Source organism: Psammomys obesus, unplaced genomic scaffold (genome assembly GCF_907164565.1).
Source record: "Psammomys obesus unplaced genomic scaffold, mPsaObe1.curated_primary_1811, whole genome shotgun sequence".
NCBI classification, from domain to species: domain Eukaryota; kingdom Metazoa; phylum Chordata; class Mammalia; order Rodentia; family Muridae; genus Psammomys; species Psammomys obesus.
In genome coordinates, this window is record NW_026596036.1 from 547,408 (window position 1) to 569,036 (window position 21,629).

Here is a 21,629-nt window from a genome sequence, read left to right on the forward strand (position 1 = left end):
AATGTCAAAAAACAGGGCATACAGAGGTCAAGTACTAACTAGGCTGAAGGTTCCACAGATCTGCACCAATACTATGGTCTAGAGTTCAGGTTTCTTGGCTTGAGGCTTTATCCACTTTACCATTGGCTCTGAATTTCTGTGGTGACCAGCATAATAGAAGAGTAAAGAGAGGTGTCTTAATGACCTCTTTCTTCTCTTAGGGGTCCTGAGTGAGCTTGGGGTATGATTTTTAGGAAACTCCATTTCTCAGGCTTGCTCAGTCATGCCATCTTTGCACACAGCTTTCCAGTGGTTGTTCACCTTATCTCTCTTTCCCCCCAGATCCCCTAATCCTTTGCTGCCTGTCTTATTATATTCCTCAGGATCAGACTCTGACGGACAAGTTCTGACTCTGATGAGTTCTCCCCATACTGCTTAGGGAAAGATTCCTCTCCACTCTCAGCAATTCTAACATTCCCTGTCAGTCACCATGAGAGCCTTGTGCAAATAATGGGTGTTCATGTCAAGATAAAGATCAACAGTAGTATCAGACTGAGGCTCTAGCAAAACAGAGATGTGGAAAACAAGATACTTTTTTCATTGAGGTCTTTCAATTACACCTAAAAATAACCCAGACTAGTGTTTTGTTAGAATTTATAGCAACATCTTTTACATAATTATAGATTAATTTTACATTTTATAATTTTTCTTAGAACATGTACTTAGCAGTTTTTGCTACAGAAAATAATTTCAATTGTTTAACTAGTGACTTCTGGCCATTTTTCTTGTTTTAAAATGGAAACTCGAAGGGCCAGGGGGTGATTTTTTTAATTCATCATGTGACATTTGTTCTAAAGCAAAGACTTCTGCTTCCTCCTCATAGGGCAGGGATATACACTGTTAACTCACCCTTTCCTCCTATGAGCATTTTTCTTGTACTTCTGCACACTCATAGGAAAAATGCTTTGGAAATCATAGTGCTCAATGACATGAAATAAGTGATGTAAAAAAAAATACTGGGTGAAGATGCTGAGACTCTTAACCAAACTTTGGGCAGAGTGCAGGGAATCCTATGAAAGAAGGAGGAGATGGTGGGACCTGGAGAGAACAAGAGCTCCACAAGGAGAGCAACAGAACCAAAATATCTGGGCACAGGGGTCTTTTCTGAGACTTATACTCCAACCAAGGACCATTCATGGATATAACCTAGAACCCCTGCACTGATGTAGCTCATGGCAGCTCAGTGTCCAAGTGGGGTCCCTAGTAATGGGAACAGGGATTGTCTTTGACATGAACTTCGTGGCCTGCACTTTGATCACCCCCCTCTGAGGGGGGAACAGCTTTCCCAGGCCGCAGAGGAAGACAATTCAGCCAGTCCTGATGAGACCTGATAAACTAGGATCAGATGGAAAGGGAGGAGGACCTGCCTTATCCGTGGACTTGGGGAGGGGTGTGGGAGAAGATGAGGGAGGGAGGGTGGGATTGGGAGGGAATGAGAGAAGAGGCTACAGCTGGGATACAAAGTAAATAAACTGTAATTAATAAAAAAGTAAAAATTTAATTAAAAAATATGGGCTGGAGAGATGGCTCAGCAGTTAAGAATACTTGTCACTCTTGTAGCGGACATGGACTTGGTTCCCAGCATCCATAATTCCACTTCCAGGGTATCTGATATCTTCTTCTGATGACCACGGAACCAGGCCCTCCCATGGTACATACACACATGCAGACAAAACATTCACACATGCAAGATAAGCTAAATAAAGCTAAAAGTATATGGTGCATGAAACTACACATTTTAGGAATATGTAGGAGATGATGATTAAGAGCAAAATAGGAATAAAATTAAAATATCTATAAATCTTACCTGAGTTCTTTCAGATTCTCCCAGTCCCTTCAACAATACCTGCGTCTTCTGCCCTGTAGTTTGAGTATAACGAAAATTATTTTCCAGCAGAAGGAAGAAATTTCTTGAAGTTGGACAGTCAAAAAGCCTCGTGTGCATTGATTTCTTTCTGTGAAGAAGGTGAGAGCCCCTGAAGTTCCCTGGAGAGCCTGTTCACAGTTGGTCATAAGTCAGGGCAGACAGGTTCTATTTCTGGATTTCTGTCCAAATCATACTTTTGCATCTGTACTCTTGTCCTTCTTTCACTGTGCAAATAATTCTGCAGTAAGGTTTTCTAGGATGGTGTCCAGTTGCATGAAGTTGTGGTGGAAGAGAAGTGTATCTGTTGTGTTTTCAGACCTTGTGATGAGTAGGGACTGAGAGCTGTGAGAGGTCAGTTTCACAGTAGTACCAGCTTATTAGGACAATGTAAAAACAAGCATCACCAATATACTCGGAACCCCGTGAGGCCGAGGGGTCTTATTTCCTTTGTTGCACACTTGAGGTGCAAGCTTTATCTTTAGCTCCAGATGGGATAGTCAACTTTTAAACTGTGAAGGGGAGTCATGAAGGAAGCAAACAGCTGTGGAAGCAGCTGCTGCATTGGTGTTCTACCTGAAACATCCAGGTTTTATTTCCAAGCAGAGCCAAACAGTGACATCAGCTTGCCAAGTTACTAGTTAGAGAAAGGAACTTCTGTGGCAGCTGATGAAATAGCCTCAGTGTCTGTGGATGAGAGAGTTTAATGAGGAAAACAGGACTTGAACATCTATCTCTTTGGGGCATATTGCATGCAATTAAATGAACTACTATATTTAGTGATCTGAAGAGCTAATTACTTGGCCCTGCCTTTTCTTAGTTAATTTACATAAAAGTACAGATATAAGAAGGGTATGGATATGGATGTGAGGTTGGGTCAGCCCTCTGATATTGTAAGTGCCTTCTCTGGGAGCTAAGTTGTCTGGGTACAGTTTTAAAAGTCCTGATATATGAATTTTGGAAATGTGTCACTTCTCTGACCTTTAGTTTCTTCTTCATAAAGCATGGATAGAGTCAGCAAGAAGTCTCAGTGGGATAAAGGCTTGCATGTGAGCTTGTCAACCTGACTTTCATTCCTGGAACATACCTAAACGTGGAAGGAGAGAACCAATGTCACAAAATTGGAGAACCCTGACCTCTACATCTGTGATGGCATGTACATACACCCACAGATAGTATACAATAAAGCATAATAAAAAATACTAAAATGCAAAATTTTTAGAGCTTTTGAGACATTTGCAAAGCATGTGGTATTTATTGTTACTTATAAAGTATTCATTTCTGGCAAATAGTGAAACAAAACCTGCTCTCAATACTTTTTTGCCTCAAATATTTGTTATTTTAGACAACAGCAAATCTCTTGTAAAAATATGAATCTCTTGCCCTGGCTCTTCCTTGTTTTCTCTTTGCTTTAGCTATATGATGTTGGCATTTAAAGTGATGAAGAAGACTACAAAGTGGAGAGAGAAAGATCATGCTATTTTTTTAAATTAAAATTCGTAGGTTTTAAAGACTTTTTTATGTCTGAGTATTGCCTGGATGTATGTCTGTGAACCAAATACATGCTTGGTACCTACAAAAGTCAGAGGATAGTGTCAGATCTCCTGGATCATGACTTGCAGATAGTTTTGAGCAACCATGTGGATGCTGGGAGTTTAATCCAGTCCCTCTGCAACAGCAGCCAGTGCTTTTAACCATGTAGCAATCTCTTCAGCCCCTTAAATTTAATAACTAATTTAAAATTTTATTTTTGGGTTTTAGAAACAATGTTTCCTTGTGTAACAGCACTGGTTGTCCTGGAACTCACTTCATTAACCAGGCTGGCCTTGAACTCCTGTCTCTGCCTTAGAATGCTGAGATTAAAAATATGTGATAAAGCTGTTATGAACATGGTTGAGCAAATGTCTTTGTTGTATACTTGAGCATCTTTTGGATATATGCCTAGGAGTGGTATAGCTGAATTTTGAGGTAGCACTATTCCTAATTGTGTGAGAAAGTGCCAGATTGATTTCCAGAGTGGTTGCACAAGTTTACATTCCCACCAGCCATGGAGGAGGGTTCCCCTTTCTCCACATCCTCTCCAGCATGTGTTGTCACTTGAGTTCTTGATCTTAGCCATTTTGATGGGTGTAAGGTGTAATCTCAGTCATTTTGGTTTGCATTTCCCCGATGAGTAAGGATGTTGAGCATTTCTTTAAGTGTTTCTCTGCCATTCAGTGTTCCTTTATTGAGAATTCTCTGTTTAGCTCTGTACCCCATTTTTAAATTGGATTACTTGATTTGTTACTGTTTAACTTCTTGAGTTCTTTATTCGTAATACCCAGAATCTGGAAACAACCCAGATGTCCCTTAATTGAGGAATGGATACAGAAATTGTGATACATTTACACAATGGAATATTACTCAGCAATTAAAAACAAGGAAATCATGAAATTTGCAGGCAAATGGTGGGAACTAGAAAAGATCATCCTGAGTGAGGTATCCCAGAAGCAGAAAGACACACATGGTATATACTCACTTATAAGTGAAATTTAGGCATATATTATAGGATAATCATACTAAAATCTGTACACCTAAGAAAGTTAAGCAAGGAGGAGGACCCTGGGAAAGATGTTCAATCTACATTCAGAAAGGCAAATGTGATAGACATTGGAAGAAGGTGAAAATAAAGAACAAGACAGGAGCCTACCACAGAGGGCCTCTGAAAGACTCTACCCAACAGGGTATTAAAGTGGATACTGAGACTCATAGCCAAAAGTTGGGCAGAGTGCAGGGAATCTTATGAAAGAAGCAGGAGATAGAAGGACCTGGAAAGGTCTGGAGCTCTACAAGGAGAACAACAAAACCAAAATATCTGCGCCTATGGTTCTTTTCTGAGACTGGTACTCCAACCAAGGACCATGTGTGGAGATGACCTGGGCCCCTGCACAGAGATAGCCCGTTGCAGCTCAGTCTCCAAAGGGGCTCCCTAATAAGGTGAGCAGGAGCTGTCTCTGACATGAACTGATTGGCCTGCTCTTTGATCACCTCCCCATTAGAGGGGAGCAGCCTGACCAGGCCTCAGAGGAAGACTATGAAAGACAGTCCTGATGAGACCTGATAGGCTAGGGTCAGATGGAAGGGGAGGAGGTCCTCCACTATCAGTGGACTGGGGAAAAGCATGGGAGGAGAGGAGGGAGGAAAGGTGGGATTGGGATGGAACAAAGGTGGGGCTACAGCTGGGATACAAAGTGAATAAATTGTAATAAATGAAAAATTATATTAAAAAGTGTGTGATACCACATCTGGTTAATTTATATTTGCCTATTCATGACACACACACATCATACATGTTATGAGGTACTGAATCATGTTTGATGTGTGTTTATTTTATGTAATATATATCTGAGTATACAGATCCACAGTCTCCTCAAATGTTTATCAATTCCTTATAGTTAAAGCATTCAAGATTTTGTGTTGTAGCAATTAAGAAATATGTACAATTATCTACAGTAGCCCTACTGTGCACATAAGACTTCTTGCTCCTGTGTAAATATATACAGTTACTGTTGATCAATTTCTCCCCATCCCTTTAACCCTCCCCGTTCTCAGCTTCTGCAAAGCTCCATTCTACTCTCAACTCTTGTGAGATAAACAGTCTCAGAAATATTCTGACTGTGAGTGAGTTAATGCAGCAATTACTTCTCTGGGCATGGATTATTGTATTTAACATAATTATATTAATTTTCATTCATGTTGTCTCCAGTGACAATGTTTGACTCTTCAAAAGTGGCTGACACATACAATATTTCATTTTATACACATACCACATTAAAAAAATTCATCAGTTGATGAACACTTAGGTTGTTTCAATTTCTTGGTTTTGATGAAAATACTCAATAAACCTGCAAGGGCAGCTGTCTCTTTGACTTTCTGATTTATTTCTTTTGGTATACCCATAATGTAGTTGAAAAATCATATGATAGTTGTATTTTTAATTTTAAGGAACTGTTTACCTATTGGCTTAATAAAGTAGTAGGTAAGCATTCCTTTTTCTCCACATTCTCGCCCAGACATTTTTATCTTTTGTGTGTGTGTGTGTGTGTATGTGGCAATGGAGAGAAAACTTATGACCTCTTCCTACAACAATACTGACAATACTTTCCATTTGCATTTAGAGTTAATCTTTTATTTTGAGAAAGGATTTCAAAGTTTTTGTTTCTTAGTTATTTTTCTTTTCTTTTATAGTTTATTTATTTATCTGTTTTTTGGTTATTCAAGACAGGGTTTCTCTGTGTAGCCCTGGCTGTCTTGGAACTCATTCTGAGGACAAGGCTGGTCCCGAACTCAGAAATCCACCAGCATTCTCCCAAGTGCTGGGATTAAAGGTATGCACCACCACCACCTGGCACTTATTTAGACTTTTAAAATAATTTTAAAAAACATTTATTCTTTGAGAATTTCATACTATGTATTTTGACCTTATTCTTTATCCTCCCCATTCCTCACAGAGCCTACACTCCTTATTTCCCACAAAACTTCATGTTCTCTCTCTTTTTCTCTCCTTTTTTTAAAATTAATTTTTTATATTAATTACAGTTTATTTACTTTGTATCACAGCTGTAGCCTTCTCCGTCACTCCCTCCCAATCCCACCCTCCCTCCTTCATCTCCTCCCTGCCCCTCTCTAAGTCCACTGATAGGGGAGGACCTCCTCCCCTTCCATCTGACCCTAGTTTATCAGGTCTCTTCAGGACTGGCTGCAACGTCCTCCTCTGTGGCCTGGCAAGGCTGCTCCCCACTTGGGATAGGGGAGGTTTAGAGCCAACCACTGAGTTCATGTCAGAGACAGTCCCTGTTCCCCTTACTAGGGAACCCACTTGGATACTGAGCTGCCATGGGATGTTCTTTCTCTCTTAAATCAACCAAACAACCAAGCAACCAACCAAACTAAATCACATTATACTCCAATTCATGGAGTATAAGCTATTTCCCTCACTATTGCCCCCCTCCCCCGCAACCCAAGATTATTATCTTGGCAACAGTCTCATTTCATCTTCCTGGTTTCTGATGTTATTCCAGGTTATGTATTCCCATCTGAAGATTTGGAGCTAGGAGCCTCCAATAAGAGAACATGCGATGTTTGTTTTTCTGGGTCTAGATTACCGCATGCAATATGATCTTTTCTAGTTCCATCCATTTACTGCAAAGTTCATGACTTCATTTTCATTTACAGCTGAATAGTGTGCCTGCACCACATTTTCATCATCCATTTATTATTTGTGGGACATTTAGTTTTTTTCCATTTCCTAGCTACTGTGAATAGAGCAGCAATGAACATGTCCGAGCAAATATCTGTGCAGTAGAATGTTCAGTCTCTTGAGCACATGCCAAGAAGTGGTATAGCTGGATCATAGGGTAGGTGCATTTTCAGGTTTTTGAGAGTTCTCCACACTGATTTTCTTAGTGGCGCCAACAATGGATGAGAGTTTCCTCTTTTTCTGCATCCCTTCCAGAACTATCCCTTCCAGAATTGTTCCTTTGTCAGATGTATACATGGCATAGATAGTGTCCCATTCTCTGGACTTCCTCTCCACCCAGTTGTTTCTTTATCTTTGAAGAAACTTTTATAAAGTTCAACTTGTCAGTTTTCCGCCTTGATTCTTGGGCAGTCTGATTCATGGAGCTCTTTCCTATACCTCTATCATGTTTTCTTCTAGCAGTTTCAGTGTTTCAGATGTTAGGTCTTTGATCTATTTGGAGCTGGTTTTTGTCAACGTGTTAGGTATGGGTCTAATTTCAGTCTTCTGTATGCTTATGCTTTCTTTTCTCCTTTGCCAAATATTACATGGCTGAATTTTGTGTACTCATGTTTGGGTCCTTGATTTTGTTCTGTTGGTCTAACTGTCTGCTTTTGTGATAGTACCATTTTGTTTTTATTACTATGACTCTGAAATATATCTTAAGATATGGAGTGGTTATTATTCAGCATTGTTCTTTTTGCTAAGGATTTTTGGATGTCTTGGATATTTTGTGGTTCCATATGAATTTTAGGTCCCCCCCCACTGTTATGAAGAATGAGATGGGAATTTTTATTGGATTGAACTGAATCCATAAATACCTTTTGGTCGAATGACTATTTCACAATGTTAAGTCTACCAATCCACGTCCATGGGATGTCTTTTTCAGATTCTAGTGTTTTTTCTCTTTTTCTTTAGAGGTTTAAAATTTTTTATTATAGAGAGTCTTCACTTTCTTGTTTAGGTTTATTCCTAGATATTTTACTTTCTCTGGAGCTATTGTGAATGAAAGTATGTCCTTGATATCCTTCTCTGTATGTTTGTTGTTGATATTAGAAAAGCTATTGATTTGTGCAAGTTGATTTTGTATCCTGCCATATTGCTGAATTTATTTATCATTTCTAGAAGTTTTCTAGTGGAAATTTTGGCATCTGTAGTATAAAGAGTGGTGATTTGAATAAGAATGGCATAGGCTTATGCATTTGTTTTTTAATCTTTTTAAATTTTATTATTTATTACAATTTATTCATTTAGTATTCTGGCTGTATCCTCCTCCCTCATCTACTCCCAATTCCATCCTTCTTCCCTCTTACCCCCATCATGTCCCTCCACTAGTCCACTGATAGGAGAGGTCCTCCTCCCCTACTATCTGACCCTAGCCTTTCAGGTCTCAACAGGACAGAATGCATCCTCTTCCTCGGTGGAAGAAGTGATCAAAGAGCTGGCCACTGAGTCCATGTCAGAGATAGTCCCTGCTCCCCTTACTAGAGAACCCACATGGATACTGAACTGCCTATGGGCTACATCTGAGCAAGGGGTCTAAGCCCTCTCTATGCGTGGTCTTTGGTTGGAGCATCAGTCTCTGCAGCCCCCATGGGCCCAGATATTTTGGCTCTGTTGGTTTCCTTGTGGAGCTCCTGTCTCCTCCATGTCTTTCTATCTCATCTTTCTTCCATAAGATTCCCTGCACTCTGCCCAAAGTTTGGCTACGAGTTTTAGCATCTCCTTCGATACCCTGATGGGTAGAGTCTTTCAGAGGCAACTTTGGAAAGCTCCTGCCTCGTTCCTTGTCTTCTCCTACTTCAGATGTCTATCCTGTTTGCCCTTCTGAGTGAGGTTTCAGCCTATTCCTTAGGGTCCTCCTTGTTGTTTAGCTTCTTCAGGACTATACATTTTAGTATGTTTATCCCATATTATATGGCTAATATCCACTTATAAGTGAGTATATACCATGTGTGTCTTTCTGCTTCTGGTTACTTCACTCAGAATGATCTTATCAAGGCAACTCTTTTTTTTTTTAATTACACTTTATTCATTTTGTATCCCCCCATAAGCCCTTCCCTCCTCCCCTCCCGATCCCACCCTCCCTCCCCTTTCTGCATGCATGCCACTCCCCAAGTCCACTGATAGGGGAGGTTCTCCTCTCCTTTCTGATCTTAGTCTATCAGTCCTCTACTGTGGCCTGGCAAGGCTGCTCCCCCCTCAGGGGGAGGTGATCAACGAGCAGGTCAAGGCAACTCTTATAAAAGAAAGAATTTAGTTGAGGGCTTGCTTGCAGTTTCAAAAGCTTAGTTTGTTATCATCATGGTGGTGTTCATGGTGCTGGAGCAAGAATTGAGAGCTACATCCTGGTTTTCAAAGAGAAACATTGGGCTTGGCATGGGCCTTTGAAACCTCAAATTCAGTAACATACTTCTTCTAGCTACTAATCCTTCAAATACTTTCAAATAGTACCATTCTTGATGACTAAGCATTCAGTTGAATGTGCCTTCAAATTTCATGAGTTCCTTGTTTTTGAAGCCCAGACCACTATACCCAGCAAAACTATCAATTACAATTGACAGAGAAAGAAAATATATTCCAGGCTGGAAAGATGGCTCAGCAGTTAAGAGCACTGGATGTTATTCCACAGCAGTTCAATTCCCACACTCACATGGTGGCTCACAACCATGTATATTGGGATCGATGCTCTCTTCTGGTATGCAGATGTACATGAAGACACAGCACTCCTATACATAAAATGCCTAAGTAAATAAATGTTTTAAAAAAAGAAAGAAAATATTCTATGATAAAATTTAAGCTATTTCTAATTACCAATCCAGAGCTATAGAAGGCACTAGAGAGAAACTTCAATCTGAAGTGGTTAACTGTACCCAAGAAGACACAAGAAATGAATAATCCCAGTAAATCAAAAGAGGAGGAAAAAAAACTCCATACTATAACAACAAAATAACAGAAACCAATAAATAATGCTCACTGATACCTCTCAATATTAATGGTATCAATTTTCCACTAAAAAGGCACAGACAAACAGATTGGATTAGACAGTAGGTTTATTTTTCTGCTGCATACATCACTTCACCATAAAAGGATAGAAAAAGATACTCCTAACAAATTTCTTCAAAAAGCAGGTAGGTTCACCCATTTTAATAGCTGAGAAAACAGACTCCAAAACAAGACTAATCAGAAGATAGGGAAGGACACTACATACTCATCAAAGGAAAAATGCATTAAGAGGACATTGCAGTTCTAAACATTAATGCACCAAACACAAGGGCATCCAAGTTTATAAAAGAAACAAAAATCATGTATCAACCCTTATACAGTGTTAGTGGGAGACTTCAATATCCCACTCTTGACAACTGACAGGTCATCCTGACAAAAACAAAGTATGATGTCACAAATCAAACAGACATAGCTGATGTCTACAGAACATTTCACCCAAACACTAAAGGATGTACTTTCTTTTCAGAAGCACATAGAAGAAAAGACTATCAACAAAATCCAACATCTCTTCATGATAGAAGTCCTGGGGAGTCTAGGGATACAAGGGACACACCTCAACACAATAAAGGTCGATTATAGTGATGCCTCAACCAGCATCATTCTAAACTTAGAGATACTGAGTTTCCACTAAAACAAGAAACAAGTTAAGGGTACCCATTCTTTCCATGTCTATTCACTATTGTACTCAAGTTAAGGGTACCCATTCTTTCCATGTCTATTCACTATTGTACTTGCAGTTTTTTTTAGAAAACATACTGAGAAAAAAATTAGGGAAACAATACCTCTAATAATAGCCTCAAAAATATCTGGGTGTAAATCTAGCCAAGAAAGTGAATGACTTGTATAATAAAAAACTTTAACATAGTGAATAAATAAATGGAAAACTCTAGAAGATGGAAAGCTTTCTTAGTTTCATGGATCTGTGGGATTAATGTTGTGAGAATGGCTATTCCACAAAAGTAATCTGCAGAGTCAGTACAATCCTGATCAAAATTCCAGCACAATTCTTCACAGAAATTGAAGAACAATTTTCAGCTGAATAACAAAAACACTCCTGGAGGTATCTCATACCCAATCTCAATTGTACTACAGAGCTATAGTAATAAAAACAGCATGGTGTTAGACCAAAAGAGGCATGTTGTTCAATAGGATAGAATCGAAGACCCAGAAATAAGTCTACATACATGAACACCTAAGTTTTGATTTAAAAAAAGCCAGAAATACGCACTAGAAAAAAACAGCACCTTCTACAAATGTTGCTGGTCAGACTGTATGGCTGCATGTAGAATACAAATAGATCCTACTATCACCCTGTACAAAACTCAACTCCAAACTGATCAATGACCTCAACATAAGAACAGATACACCGAACCTGATAGAAGAGAACTCACTGGCACAGAAGACTTTCTGAACAGACAATGAAAGCACAGACACTAATAATCACACTTAATAAATTGGATTTCATGAAACCGAACAACTTCTGTTTAGCAAAGGACAACCATCATTCAGACAAAGCAGCAGCCTACAGAATGGAAAAAGATCATTACCAATTACACATCCAATAAAGGTCAATATCAAAGACATATAAAGTACTAAAAATACTGGACATCAAGAAAACCAGTAAAATAATTACAAAGATGGGCTACAGAAGTAAGCAGATTCTCAAAAGAGGAAACACAAATGACCAAGTGACACTTAAATATTCACCTTCCTTAATCACTGAGGGAAATGCAAATCAAAACTACTTTGGGATTTTATTTTACACCATTCAGAATGACCAAGATTAATAAAACAAATGACATCTCATGTTGGTGAGGATGTGTAGACACAGGAACACTTATTCGTTGTTAGTGGGAGTACAAACTTGTATGGCCACCATGGAAATTAGTGTGGCAGTTCCTCAGGAAGCTGGGAATAGATAGATCTCAAAATCCAGCTATACCACTCTTTGGTATTTACCTAAAGGACACCTCATCCTGCTGCAGACAAACTTGCTCAACTATGTTATTTGCTGATGTATCCATAATCACCAGAAACTGAAATAAGCCTAGATGTCCCTCAACAGATAAATGAATACTGCATATATGGTACATTTAAACAATGGAATATTATTCATCTGTTTAAAATAAAATTATGAAATTCCATGATTTTCTTGTTTTTAATTGCTGAGTAATATTCCACTGTGTCAATGTACCACAATTTCTGTATTCATTCCTCAACCGAGGGGCATCTGGTTTATTTCCAGGTTCTGGCTATTACAAATAAAGCTTCTATGAACATGGCTGAGCAAATGTCTTTGTTGTATACTTGAACATCTTTTGGATATATTCCTAGGAGTGGTATTGCTGGATCTTGAGGTAGCACTATTCCTAATTGTGTGAGAAAGTGCCAGATTGATTTCCAAAGTGGTTGTATAAGTTTACATTCCCACCAGCAGTGGAGGAGGGTTCCCCTTTCTCCACATCCTCTTCAGCATGTGTTGTCACTTGAGTTTTTGATCTTGAAAAGATCATCTTGAGTGAGGTATCCCAGAAGCAGAAAGACACAGAGGGTATATACTCACTCATAAGTGGATATTAGGCGTATAATATAGGATAAACATACTAAAATCTGTGCACCTGAAGAAGCTAATCAAGAAGGAGGACTCTGGCTAAGATGCTCAGTCCTCATTCAGAAAAGCAAAGAGAATGGACATCAGAAGAAGGAGAAAACAGGAAACAAGACAGGAGTCTGCCACAGAGGGCCTGTGAAAGGCTCTACACTGCAGGGTACTGAAGCAGATGCTGAGACTCATAGCCAAACTTTGGGCAGAGCACAGGGAATCTTATGAAAGAAGTGGGAAGTAGTAAGACCTGGAGAGGACAGGAGCTCATCAAGGAGAGCAACAGAACCAAAAAAAATCTAGGCACCGGGGTCTTTTCTGAGACTGATACTCCAACCGAGGACCATTTGTGGAGATAACATAGAACCCCTGCTCAGATGTAGCCCATGGCAGCTCAGTATCCAAGTGGGTTTCCTAGTAAGGGGAACAAGGACTGTCTCTGACATGAACTGATTGGCCTGCTATTTGATCACCTCCCCCTGAGCGGGGAGCAGCCTTACCAGGCCACAAAGGAAGACAATGCAGCCACTCCTGATGAGAACTGATAGACTAGTATCAGAAGGAAGGGGAGGAAGACCTCTCCTATCAGTGGACGGGGGGAGGGGCATGGGTGGAGAAGAGAAAGCAGGGGTGGATTGGGAAGGGAGGAGGGAGTGAGCTACAGCTGGGATACAAAGTGAATAAACTGTAATTAATAAAAATATAAAGAAAAAAGAAAAACAAAAAAATTATGAAATTCACAAGTAAATTTATGGAGCTAGAAAAACTCATACTGAGTGAGACAAGGTGAATACTGTATGCTTTCACTTATATGTGAATGCTAGCTTTTAAGCCTTTGATATGTCTGCTACAATCTGAATAATCTGAATAATCTAGCATCTAGCAAGGGAATAGAAGGGAAGAGGAGATCTCCAAAGGAAGGGAAATAAAGTATGAAGTGACAAAAGGAAAAATAGAATTGGGTGATTAAATAGGGGTTGGAAGAGGTGTAAAGGAGGGAATTTTAGGGGTGACAACTAACACTAAATATCATTTGAACAACCATATGGAAGTTACTACTGTATTAGCTTCCTAAAATATGTACATATATGAAATGAACCTAAACAAAGTCACCGAGTAACAGGAAAATCATTGCCCCAACTAGACAGCTTATGCCTCCAAATGAAGCCTCCAGTGCCAGAAATGGGTCCCATCTTGTCGAGTAATTGTCCAGAGGGGTTCATGGATCCCCTATGCAGTATAGGTTATTTCCAAGGCTGCTGGCTGCTCTCTACGAACAGATGGTCAGGCCCTATTGCTGAAGACAACACTTATGTACGTCACTTAACATGGCAAAGTTGATTTGGTGCCTACCTAGACGCTTTACCCATAGTGACTAGTGTTCACGGTACTGAAAGGTACCCTGCAAGCTTGTAGAGGAGGTAATCAGTGCAGCTAGAAACAATGTGACCTAAACTAGTCATCTGCCTGCAAGAGAGACTGGTGAAATAGCGGCACAACGTTATGGGCATAACTAAGCACTTTTTGATTGAACTTAAGGCCCACTCCATAAGTTGGAACCCACACCTGATATTGTTTAAGTTGCCAAGAACTTGAGACTGGGTAGGCCACAGACCTAGGGGAGACCAAGTACTACTATGTTGATAGCAATGAAAATGGCGATAAAATCACTCTCAATGCCATCCTGTTATAGTCATAGATCAGTGCCTCGCTCAACCATCATCAGAGAAGCTTAGTCTTTCGGTAAATGGAAAATAACACAGAGACCCACAACTAGACAATGTGTAGAGAGTGAAAGATTCTGAAACACTCAGTCCTAAATGAGATGCTTTCATCAAACAAACCCTTTATTTCCACAATGCTCAGGGGTCTGTGGAGAAGAGGACATGCAAAGGTTTTAAGAGCAAGAAGTGATGGAAAGTCTAGGAAAACAGTGTCTCCCAGACACAACGGGACTGACGAATAATTGAACCTGTGTGGAGTCTAGGGCAGCATGCACAAGTCTTACACAGGATGAAGGAAGACACCGTCCCAGCCCTGAGCTGGGGAATGGACATGGGCTCCCTCTCCTACCCAAGAAGTTATCTGTGATTAATACCTACTGGCAGAAAAAAAAATTAGTTTTTTCCAATGGAGTCTCACAGGCTATATTAAAGACACTTTAGGTAGGCCACATGTGTTTGGCTAACACTAAACATATTCAATAGTATTTTTGGTAGATTTTTTTTTGTCTCATTTTACTTTGTTTGGACATTTTTGTCTCATTGTTTTTTTGCTTGTATATTTTGGTTTCCGTTTTTGTGGCATTTTTGTGTGTTTTTGGTTTTTTTATTTGTTTGAGAGAAGAGGAGAGGGAGAAGGAAAGAAAGAGAGACAGAGAGAGGGAGGGAGAGGGAAGCATCAAGCTGGTGAGTAGGGAGGTGGTGAAAATCTTGAAGGATCTGGGAGAGGAGAAACCTAATCAAAATATATTGCATGATCAAAACATTTTTATTAAATAGACTTAAAGCACTGTGGAAAAAAGATACACAAATGATCAAGAAAGTTATGAAAATATAATCAACATCTTTAGTCATCAGGGAACTGAATATCAAAACCATGATATTGCTTTGTACCCAAGTAGTATAGAAATGATAATAACAATAATAACGATAAAATAAATTATGTGCTGGTGAGAATGTAGAGTAATTGGAGTTTCTATCCATTGTTTCTGGGAAAGTAACATGGTTTCTCTGCCTTCGAAGGAAGTTAAAATGCTCTCAAACAGTTAAACATAGCATTGCAACATGGCTCAACTACTGATTCTTAATGTTATACATGAATAATGGAAGTTTTTTTTTGTTTAGAGGTTCTAGGAGGGGAGCACAGCTACTGGTATACCCTTGACTGAAGACCAGTCCTCCTCTATTTGGGGAAGGTCGTGCACTGCTTCAGGAGGGATGCCCATGGAGCGGTGAGGGAGGAAGGGGACACCCACCTAGCCAGCCAGATCAGCCGAATCAATGCTAGCGATCAATGGGGTGACAGATATTGCAACCAGATCGCCCTCAACATATGGAAGTTTTTTTGTATTACTTCTCTTCTCAATTTATTCCATGCTGATTTAATGGTAATAAATAGTTTTGAGTGCTAAATATGCTAAATATGATTTCTTACTTGTTTGACATGTGCCAGGATGAGAAGTACGGGATATAAAGGTCTTGTCCAGTGTTCTGAAACAGCAGAATTTCATATTATTTTATGGGAGATTGGTTACTATTGTGCCACTTATGAGTAAAGGTTCAAATTGTCTCTTAGCTCATGTTAGATGTAAGTATTTCTTCTTTAGAGGCTTCACATCTTGGGCTAATTATACCTCTGTATATTTTATCCCACTGTTGTGTATGGTCCAGAGAATGATCTATGATAGTTATATTTTCAGTTTTGAATGAATATGATTAGTAAGCACATAGCACAGTAAAGCAAAAGAATATGTATCAAGTGATAGCTAGACAGACAGATAGGCAGCAAAACGTGATCAAATCAGGTGTTCAAAACATCGCACAGAAAGTTGATAGGGGCTGGAGAAATGGATCACTTGCAGCTCCTGCAGAGGACCAAGTTCTGGTCTCAGCACCCCTATGACAGCTTACAACTATTTTTTTTTTAATTGAGAAAAAAGTTTAATAACACATACACATGCATTTAGAGGACTTTAAACAAGACATAGTATAAAATTTTTAAAGGAAAAAAAAAACCATTGCATTTACCGCCTAAGAGCTAGTAGATTAACTGGCTGACAAGAATGTCCCAGGGAAACTGAGGCACAGATGATGAGGTGCACCTGCACCGTAGGCATACCCACCGAGACAGAATTGTGCTAACTGACTCATATGCCCACCACCTGTACCCTACTCTGGTCTCCTGAGAGACAAGCCAAGTCAGTTTTCCAACTCAGCTGCTGGTCGATGAGTCACTTTTTAAGTTTAAAAAATTACTCTTGGTTTTAAGACTCCACACATTATTACTGGCAGAGGTGCCTTTGTCACCTTTTGGAAGGTTGGCATTTTGTTTTTGTTTTGATTGCAAGTAGTAGCTTGCTTTTGACTTCACACACACAAAAATACATATATATATGTATATATCTATATCGATATATATCCCCAGTAAAAGATAGATACGATAGTGTGTTGCCATCAGGCTCTGTTGAAGCATTTGCTCCTTTTTTTTTTTTCCCAATCACAACAGATACGGTTGGTGGAGACTGGCCAGCAATAATGTGTGGAGCTTACAAATGTTTTTAACTCCAGTCCCAGGGGATCTTCTGGCCTCTTCTGGCCTCAGTAGGCGCCAGGAATGCACTCTCTGCTCATATACCTATGTAGAAAAACATTCATACCCGCAAAATAAAACATATTTAAAAAAAACCATCTGACTGAGGAAACATCATTGAGGCAGCCACTTGCAAAGCCCAATATAGACAGTCCCAGGAGCACAGACTGGCTCCTCAGATGAAGCTCCTGTGTGAAAGAACAAGTACACAGATACAGGTGACATCATCAAGTCAGGCACCCACAACACCCCGCAGATACGGGCTGTGGAAGCTGTGCTGTCAGCTGTGCTCCTAACTGAGCCTTCTTGTTGGGGCTGAACTTCCCACAGCTGAGCTTCTGGCTTCTCTTTCCCACTGCAGGCACTTTCCCCCCCCTTGGGTCCATTATTCCATTATTTATTGGTCAACTACTGCTGAATACGAGATCTGATGTGGAACTGTTGGCAAACTCAGTGTCATTCCATTGGAAAAAAAACTGATTTTCCCTCTCCCATCAGGTATGATGACAGATCGGTTGTTAACCCTTACCCTGATGGCCAGATTTACATTCATGAATTTGTTATTTTAGCTTTTACATAACAGAATAAAATATAATATGACAAAACAAAAACAGTCATATGGAAGTTGGACAAGACAGATCAACAGAAAGAAAAGGCCCAAGAGAAAGCCCAAGAGTCATAAACTTACCCATTTTTTAAACTCAGGAATCTCATAAAAATAGCAAATTGGAAGCCATAACATATACTCACAGGTCCTGGCACTTTTATGTTATGGGATAAGCCATAGTAACCTCTATTGAAAATGGTTCAGCTTCTAGCTGTTCTCAAAAGAACAGTGTTTCCACCCTTGGACTGGCTGGCTGTTCTTACTCTCTGTTACAGAGTTCTGGGTCAGCCTATGCCTGTACAAGGGTTCTTGGAAGACATCTGATACAAACATGCTTGGATAAGAAGTGTGTGTGTGTGTGTATGTGTATGTGTATGTTGTCTGGGCCAACACAGCTCACAGCTTCCAGAGCCAGCTTCTCAGTGAGCTTAAACAGCACATGACTAATTATCAATATAATGTACATTACACTCACCAATAAATGCTTTTTTTTTTTTTTTTTACTAGCTCTTATCTTTATTCCTCTTTTAGTTCTTATTCTCTTAAAACACAGACACACATACCCCACAGTACTCTTACTGTGAAAATCTCCTTTTTTTTTCCTTTTCACTTTTGATTGGCTCTTTGAATTGATGTCTACTAAGGACTGGTGGCTGTATCTTTCTCAGGGTACAGGTTGTGACCCCTAAGTTTGATAAAAAAAAAAAAACTGGCTATAGGACTTTATCCTGTTTCAAATCTCTAAACCTTGGCAATGTGTTATGTGTGTGCTTACATATGTCTCTGTCTCCTCCACAACCCAGCAGTGTTCTTATCCTTTAGGGCACAGACCACTTCTAACTTCAAAACAACAGTTGTACTGTTTAAACAGACCTTTATCCTAGATCTGCAGGAACTCTTCCATTTGGCTTTTCTCTCCCATTTGATCCAGAGGATAACTTGAGACAATGATGGATGGTTTATGTCAGATAAGAGACCTTCTACCTTCTTCTCTGTCTCCCAGCAATCAGGCTACACTCTCCAGTAGTCTGTCCTTTATGAAGACAACTCCTGCTATGAGCACTCAGGCTGGGGTGGGTGGGTGGGGCAGGGGTAAGCCAGATCCTCTTACAATGGCAAGATAAATTCATGGTCCTATCCAGTACCCACCTCTTTCACTTCCCTTGTCATGCTGGTTAGGTTTTGCCAAATAGAGTCATATGAGAAGAAGAAATGTCAATTGAGGAAAAGCTTCTGTCAGAATAAGCCGTAAGTACGTCTGCATGTCATTTTCTCCAGTGACAACGGGTGTGGAAGTGCCTTGGGCAGTGCTACCCTTGGGAGAGTGGTTCGGGGAGGTATAAGAAAGATAGTTGAACAGGATTTTAAAAGAGAGGCAGTAAGTAGCTTTCTTCCACAGCCTCTGCTTCCTACATGAGCTTCCCTCAACACTGGACTGTGATTGGGACATATAAGTCAAATAAACCGTTTCCTACCCCAGTTGCTTTTGGTCATGGTATTTATCGCAGTAGAAATCAAACTAGGATACATGTAGATTGTGTCTGACAAATCAAATGTCTAGGGAGCTCCAACCCCCCCCCAAAAAAAAAAAACTTATAAAAGTAACAAACTTTTGTTTTGTAGGATGTTTTGAGGGCCACCGAAGGGCCTATCTCTCCCTTTTAGAACCCACATCATGCTGTATGTGGAAGATATCTCTCCTCTGTCCCACTTCAAGCATCTGTCCTAACAAGGAAAGGTGGTCTCACTCTCGTGTCCCCTTCCGACTATTATCACAAGAGTCTCTCTCCTAATGGGGCAGTCTTGTCTCAGCTCCTTTCTGGAACCTGCTGCGCTTGCATTCTGGTCTCTGATTATAACAGTGAAGGACTGGGAAGAGAGCATTTTCCAACCTATGTGACAGGCTTTGTGGCTGTGTGGAATTGTTGTTGCCAGCTGGTTTCCTGTGAGGGAGTTTGACTCACTTCAGAATGAGATAGACCAAGAGCCCAAGTTGGGGATGCATTGAGGGGGTTGCTGCCTTGGGGTTCACAGCTGTCAATGCTCGCTGACTTTCATGGTTACTCTATTTAGAGAGATAGGCTTGGATGAAGAAATGTATTTAAAATGGAAAATTTATAAAAATAAAATAAATTGGTAAATTTAACAGATGATATAATGATATAATGACATTTGTACTTAATAAATCAATCCTAGCCCTAATCCACTAATTTTCTGATCAGTGGAGATCACAAATGCTATGAGAGAAAATGTCCACTCTGAAAATTATATCCACACTTGAATGTAATACCATATAACAGTAGTACATCTTTTTATCCACACCTACATTTTTGATAACTTTTATGAAGGTTTTTCTGTGCTAACCGTGATCAGAGAAACAAATAGAAGAGGATTTTAATCATCTCTTCCTTCTTTCCATCATCATTGCCTTCCTGTCCAAAGAGTGCTTGTCAACCAATTTGAAATAAAATCATTACAATTTATTTCTTTGAAATCACTTTTGTTAGTTTCAGGACATTAAAAAGTCAAACCCCATGCACTTGATTTCTGCTTTCAGTTCTTGAAACTTAGTGTTCTGGAATATAGACACTTAGAAATGATGAAACTTGAAATTGTCTAAATTTTTAAATTAGTTTATGCAGATACTTATGAACAGATAAAATATTTTTGGACACAAACACTCATTCCAATACAAATCCAATGCTTATAGAATAAAGTCGTAGAAAATCAAATATAGAAATTGATGCTGCAAAGATCTGGGTTCAGATTCTCTTGAAATACTGACTGATTTTGAGAAACTGGCTTAGCTTCTTAAAAAATTTGTTATTCCTCTTGAAAACTGAGACTAGGAATATATATGTCACATGTATGATATAAAGGTTATGGTTAATTCAACTACATGTGTTTGTTTCTATAAACATTAAAATGGATTTAGTGAAATAATTAGACTTTTTTTTGTTTACTAATTCTCCCTGTGTGCCCCCCCCCCCCGGACTGACTCTACAGATAAAAGGTAGTCCTTCTATTGCTACAGTTTCATCATCCTGACACCATCTTCTGATTTCAAGGGAATTTGGGATACCTCTTTTCCTATGTGACACAACTGGTGGATCTGTGGTTTGAAATTTTCTGACTCAAACTAAAATGCCCTGTAAATATCTATGTTCTCTTGGGATCAGGTGAAAGGCCATGAGGGGCACTTGTATTTCATCTGTAACAGCTGTAATGAGAAGACTCGAGACACTAACACACAGACAAATCCTTTCTACAGGAGACAAAGTGGAAGCAATGAGGAGGACTTAAAACTGAAGGAATCTGGATAAGTTTAAAGTAGAATTTATGATACAAATTCACCTGGGATTCCAAGATTTCAGTAGACTTCTGTTGCAAGGTGGAGTTGGGAAAGGTGGAGAAACTTTGAGAAAGTGTCTCAGAAGTCAGAGTTAGTCTTAAAGACAGCTGGAAAATGCGCACAGATCATAGAATTGGTAAGGAGCCCTTCAGAGCCATACCTAACTCTGCTGTACTTTGGGTCTTGTAAATCTTTTAGGGGGGAGTTCTGAATTTTTCTGATATTCGTTCTCCTGCTCCATTAACTGCCTCATACTTTCTTATCTTCCACTTTACTCTCATGGAATCAATGCCTTCAGCTTATAAATGACTAACATCTCTTCGATTAAAAGAGTTCCTAAGACCTTTTAGGTGATTGGTACTATCTTATTTATTTCATAAAAAATTATTTGCTTACTCGCTTCTGGTATTTGCATATTTATGCTTAGAATCTGGTGGAAGTTATTCTCTTGAAGGCCACTCATTGCCTCATAATGGTCAATTTAAAAAAACCTTATCTATTTGTCTATCATCTATCTATCTATCTATCTATCTATCTATCTATCTATCTATCTATCTATCTATCTATCTA